This window comes from Fulmarus glacialis, unplaced genomic scaffold (genome assembly GCF_000690835.1).
Source record: "Fulmarus glacialis isolate BGI_N327 unplaced genomic scaffold, ASM69083v1 scaffold25792, whole genome shotgun sequence".
In the NCBI taxonomy this organism is placed as follows: Eukaryota; Metazoa; Chordata; class Aves; order Procellariiformes; family Procellariidae; genus Fulmarus; species Fulmarus glacialis.
Window position 1 is genome coordinate 13,655 of NW_009196331.1, and position 6,917 is coordinate 20,571.

Here is a 6,917-nt window from a genome sequence, read left to right on the forward strand (position 1 = left end):
GGGGGGGGGGGGAGGGGGGAAGAGCTCATTATTCATCATCTCCATTACATCAAGAAACCGAAGCACTGTTTTACTGTGATGTCTCACAAGGACCATCATCAATAATCTGAAGCCAAGTCTGCTATAAGTTCTCCTTGTAGGACATTTACTAAAGAGAAAGCAAAACACCTTACATTTCTGACACAACTTAAAGGATTTTCAGACTATTTCTAACGAGAACTTACTACGCTATGCAAATACTTAATTGAACACTACTTAATTTTATTTTTCTATCTTGATTATTTGCATTACCTAACCCTTTTGAAAACATGAAAGAGGACATATATAATTTATTTTTATTTATTGCAACTTCTATTCCAATTATTGGAAATATTTATAGTAAGAAAGTACATTTTTCTTAAATACTGAGGTATTATTAATGAAGAGGGCTGAGGAATATGCTATACTTCATTCCACATATGTAATTCTATAAATATACAATTAATATCAACATTACACAGTAACAGTAATTATTCATTATATTTGCTTCCTCACCAAGTATCACATAACTTTTCCTCAGCTTGACAACTGTCCACGTACTGCTAAAGACATATCAAAATATCAGAATAAGAATGTGTTTTCCTTTGAAGATGCCTCAGTATACTCCATACAACACCTTTGTTTCACTTCCTTTTGTTTTAAAAGTCAAGTTCTTAAGTTTTCCAAAACCACTGTACAATGGACTTCCACATTTTATTTCTCTAACAACTTCTGTCTACTTTCAGTCTATTTAGTGCTGTCCACACAGACCTCTGTGTGTCCACCCTTAATTTTTTTATCCTAACGTTTCCTTCCCTTAAGGCAAGTAATCGTCGTTCTAAAAAGCTGACTTCATCTCTTTGATTTATAACTGATAAATCATCAAGCAATTGTACATTACGACAAGCAGTGATGTTAGGAAGTAATTATTTTGTACGCTACTACATAAACATAAAGCTTTTAAAAGGAATTTGTATACTCAAAAGGCTGAAGTTTCAGTGAAATGCCACAAAAGTTCACTAAAAGAATTGACAAGTCAGACAAGCATTTTAAAAGTTTTACCCTTTACTTTTATTGTTATTTATTTCTATCAGGTTTAACTTTCTGTAAATTTGATGCAAGTGTCATCTCCTGAAGTCTGAAAAATGGTAATACACAGAATATTAAGGACAGATGTTCACCTAAGCTGCTAAGAAAGTCCAGCTTAAGGCATCAGGTAGAAAACATGTCTCAGCTATTACTTTTCCCTTGAAATAGGTTAGCAGGTCACTTTACTGTCATCTCCAGCATCACTAATCATTTAAATGTATTTGTTTTCCTTAATCAAATATTGAAGTATAAAAAAAAAAATCCAAATAAACATTAAAAATCAACTCAACTTGCACAGATGCTGTTCCATAGCTGCAAACAAGTAATACATTTTAAGACTCAACTCAAACAATAAAAATTACTATTTCCAATGACTACAAAACAACACATCTAACAACTACCAAAATAACTTTGTCAAAAATAGCCAAAAACTCACTCCTTTTATTTTTTGCATAAATTAATATTCTTTAGATATTAATCATATGAAAAAGATTATTAAAGAAACCATTGAGCAGTAATTCCCCCAAAACTCTCAGTATCTATTAACATACCTGTCTGCAATGGAGCTCATTTTATGGGTGCTTATGGTAAAAAACATAACATATCACACTTTAGTCTTGTAGTAGACATTTGTACGTTTGCCTGTAAGAGAAAAAAAAATATCAAAATGTGACTCTGGAGGAACAAACATGTTCTTCATTAGAGCATACTGAAGTTTTCATTTGCTCTATAAGCTGCTCTTAATCTTCCCCTCTCTTCCAATCTTCTGCTCTGCCCTCCTACTTCTCTAATGCAGTCTCCATTACCATCATAACCTGGATTTTAATATCTCATTTTACATGACAGAGAGTTCAAGGGAACATTGTTTTATTAAATGCCACGATAAACAAGTCTGGACTAAACCAATACAAACCTTTTTCTGACTCTGAATTCAGATATAGCTTTTCATTTTTATTTTAACTTTTACCTAAAAGACTTTCATAATTTTGAAGGTTGTACAGATGTAAAATACATTCCTAAATAGTAATACATTCTATTTAGAAATTGTGCAAACAGAAAGCATTTGGGATATAGCATTTTACAGCTATATTTTATTTCTTACTGTATTTTTTTATTGAACACATTGTTATAATAGACATGTGAAATGATAAAAACAAGATACCTATTAGAATGTGATCTTCATACTGTGAGAAAGTTAGTCAACCTGGCCATTTCTTACAGCAGTCACTTATTCATTACAAAGTTTCAGCAGTAAGTTTTTTGTTTTCCAGCTGTACATATGATTTTGAACAAAGAATGTGAATGAAATATTAATAGTGAGAGAAAGAATATAAAATTAAAATAAATATTTAATTCAAGAAGTACCTAATTTTAGGTACCCAAAAATTACAAAATGACACAGGTTACAGAAAGGCTGAAAGTCAAACATAAACCAATACAATTAAACCTTTTTCTTTGATATAGAAAAGTCAGTTGTTAGAGGCCGCTCAAATGGCGCAGCAAGATTGTAACATTGTCAGTGATTAAGGAACAACTGCATGCAGCAAGAAGTTTTATATGAGCTGAACTTGCAGATCTTTGGGAATTTTTACTATGTTAGAAACTTAATAGCAAAAAGGCATTGCCATTTATTTCAAATGAGCTGGTTTTAGTCACTTTAGTGACTCATAGTTTCTGAGAAGGAAGGATTTGTTTGTTTCTGAGAGTGCCAAATCCAGTGGAACTTGCAGTGTTAATACCATAAGAAATATGGCAGCAGCTCCATGATCCGGCCAGTCTGTAAAATGTTCGAAGAAAATCTTATCCCAGTTTTCTAATATATGGGGAAACTGAGGAAGGAAGCTTATGTTTCAACCAAACTGTCTCAGAGTCTACAACAGCCACATACTATGCAGGTTTGCTTCAAAGGACTAGTATTTTTGCCCATAAAGTTTCATAACTTGAGTGCAGCAGAAAAATAAATAGGAGAGCTCTGCTGCAGCACAATCTCTTTCAAGATGCACCACGAGGTGTGCATGCAGTTTTGCCCAAATGCCCCATGAGCCTTCTTACCCACTTCTTCAATTAATACGACCCAATTTCGTCTTGCCTTTATTGTCCAAAATCTAGTGCTTTGAAGACACACTGGAAGCAAACCATACCTTCACTCCAAATCTTCAAAATAACAATTGCACTGGCCATACTGACAAATTAAATTCCCCAAATTAGTTGGCTAAGTTTTGTAAAGTAATGGAGTTGCACTATTTGAAAACCAGCCAAAAATGGCACAAGGAAAGTAAATTATGAGGAAGTGTGTGTTTGAATTTTTGTCAAAAGCATGCAACAACAGACAGGTTGCTCAGCAGTAAAAGCAAACTACCATCACTGGCATGGAATTAAGTTTAAAATCAAGACACCAATTAGAAACTTGTTTTCATTTAGCTTACACACTAATACAGGTACACACTAACTATACTTTTAGCCCTGTGTTAATTTTTAAAGGAATTTGGTACCTAACATTATAGGGATCAAGGGTAATATGAAATTTTGTAGGACAAATGATATACTGTTCTCTTAATCTGCAAAAGAAAAATACATGTACAGCTAAATACAGAAAACTTTCACCTGTGACATTAACTGACATCATTATGCAGAATCAGAATTTAAAAGTCAGTATTTTCACTTTAACAAAGCACTCAATTTCTAGGATTTAACAAAATCATTCACTTATTACAGTATACAGATCCTATGTCAGAACTGGCAACTTAGATTTGGTATCCAAGACAAACAGTTAAAAGAACTTAAAGACTACAGGAAGGGCACCTGTAGTGCATTTGTTTCTCACTTTTCAAGGTCTGACCCTTCTGTCTTTGCATCAAAATTTGCAAGACGCTGAACATTCTCAGCACTTATACATGCCAATGGATAAGACTGCAGAGAGAATTCCAATGAAACCGGTCAAGTTTAAAGCAAACACTAGGGAAATCAAGGACTATGTCTATTTCTAAGATTCAAATTCAGTTATGTTCTGGAGAACAAAAGACACTACTTAACACTGCTACCCAGCCCTTCAGTGTTGATAATCGACAGCCATAGGAACCTTATTAATTACAGAAATACAATTTTACCTTTTACACTTTCGGACTTGTTAAAGTGCGAGGTTTAGGGATGAAACCTGGTTCCTTTGCAGAACAACGTGGAGTTAGATGTGTCCTCTTCTGCAGAAAAGCATTAAATTCTGAACTGTAAAAAAATAAAAAAGGAGAGTTTTAAAGTCAATGAGTTTTAAAATGATCACTTACTTGTTTTTTTTTTAATAAAAGAGAAGTAATCATTCCAACAAGAGTAATTTATAAATGCAATATTCTGCTTACTAAAAATATCCCAAGTATTTCACTATCGGAATTCACCTTGCTTTAAAGCTCTTCTCCTTGATAAGCAGGATATTCTGACGCAATTTCATCTCTGCTTTAAGCTATCACTTTACGCCTATCTTTAATCTTGACGTCATTTTTACTTTTGAATTCGGTATCACCCACACCATCTACATCTTCACTTCCACTTGCTACCTTCAAAGTATATCTTTATACCATTATTGAAACACCTTTTCTGCTGAAACTCTTACTCGGGCCTCTCCTGGCTTTCTCAGTTATGTCTTCTCCTCTGCAAGTCTCCAAAATTGCCACTCTCAGGACTCCAGAATGTGTAGAATGCTGCTGCTGGCAACTAGCAAAGTTGCCCAGCTGCATTATTGCTACTCCCTCAGACACAGCCATTAACCCCTTCTTTCAAAACCCACTTCAAAAACCCTTTCAAGAATGTATTCCAAACTTACCTCACACATGCACTTTTTCCATAAAAAAAACTCAGCACCAGTGTAAGTGATCACCAGCTTCCAGTCTCTTTACACCATTACATTTCATTTATACAGTTTCTTCCCTTGAACCATGCTACTTTCCACATTTTTAAGTTACATGAAATCAGTATTTTCTCTGATCTTTATCCTGTTTCTATCTGCCTTGCTTACTGTTCTTAAAATAAAATGTATTCATTATACAATGTACTTGTATCACTTCAACAAAATTTTATTTTAAAGCATATTAAATTCTAAAAAGAAAGCTGGGATCTAAAAACTAAGCTTATGCTACTCTTAAATTCATTAATGGATTTTATGGGAACACCTGAATTATCTCTTATTTGATTAGAAAAGGTAAGTTTCTCCTTCCCCTGCACCTAACAGAGGCTCTTAAGTGGTTAAAATACAGAGGTTAAAATATATGCAAATATTAACATAGGAAGTTAAAGCACAGCAGAACAATCTGCCAACGGGAGAAAAACAATTACAGCATGATTCAGTGAAGCCACTCATTCTTTTCTGGCCAAATAACCTGCTGGCCCATTGACCTACTTTTTTAGGTGCTTACAGCCTCCTCTCCTCTTCTGTTTTGTTCCGTTTGACAAGTGCAAACATTAATAGTGACAAAGAGTCCCATGGAAGTCTAGGTTACAGAGACTGCAACATGAAACCTGTGTTTTTAAACGGCTTGGAGTCGAACAAGTCTGCCAACTCTCACCCAGCTCCTAACAGAGTTCTAATGAGGAAAATTTCAGACATCATCTCTGCAGTATGTAGAGGTGCATTTTTAAAAAAATCACAACTAAACACCACAGGACTTAAGCATAGAACCATATTTGATAATGTCTAAAACAGAATCAAAAAAAAAGGAAGTTTTTAAGGATATTTCAAAAAGGGATTTTAAGATGAGGAGGGAAGGAATATGTTTATGTCATAAATAACATAAGCAAGCTTAAACCAGACCAAAAGGAAAGCTAATCACAGTGGAAAAGCTTTTGTAACCAAAACCACATAGATCTCTAACTCAGTAGAAATGGCATGCATGTGAAAGCCAGCAGAAAGGTTAAGACGCCTACACGCCAGCACTGTCAGCCACAAGTGTTCAAAGGTCATGGGTCTGTCTCCACAGTTCATGGTGTTTTTTTAAATGCAATGAATTATGTGTATTTGTCTCTAGATACTATGTCTTTTGTACACATTCAGTGCATGTTTTTCACACTTTTCTGCAACCAAGAAGGCTAGAAACTTACTATCTTTAAGAAAGCTGAGGTCCTCAATCAAAAACCTTAGCTGCTGCCATGGATATACAAACTATTAACACACAGCATTGCTCAATCTTTCGCAAAATCACAAAAACTAGCAACACTGCAACTTCTCCACTATGCTGACTTATCACTCGCAGAGAGGCAGAAAGTAATTGGGTGCCAAGTTATTCCTTGGCCAAAGAAACAAGGTTCTGAGTAAGTCATAGGGTAAAAAGCCACAATCCAATCTAAGGTAATAGTGAAAAGTTCACACCATCTGATAAAAAATTCCATGTTTTAGACTGAAAGAATTTCAGTAACTTCAGTCCAAATTTATCGTCAATACTGGTATGCACATTGGCGATATTAAATCTTAGAAACAAATTCAAAGATTGAACAAACTGTGAAATTACACTACAGTCTTCATCACGACAGATGTTTTGTCAGGACTGAACTGAAAAATGGATGGGACAATAGTCAATATGTTGCCTGTACTTAATTTTGTATATAGTCAGTGACTGAAACCTTTACATCACCAGCACTTCACCGTAACGGTAACATCACTAAATATTTTTGAGGAAGAATCAGTATTGCCCTTACGTTGTAAAAAATATTTTTATATAAATGTCTTGATCTTGTAAGTAATACTTTAGTGACTTTACAGATTACAGCCCTCAGACAAAATTAATGCAAGGTGACACGTATTATTAAGAAAAATAATTTCACCCAGG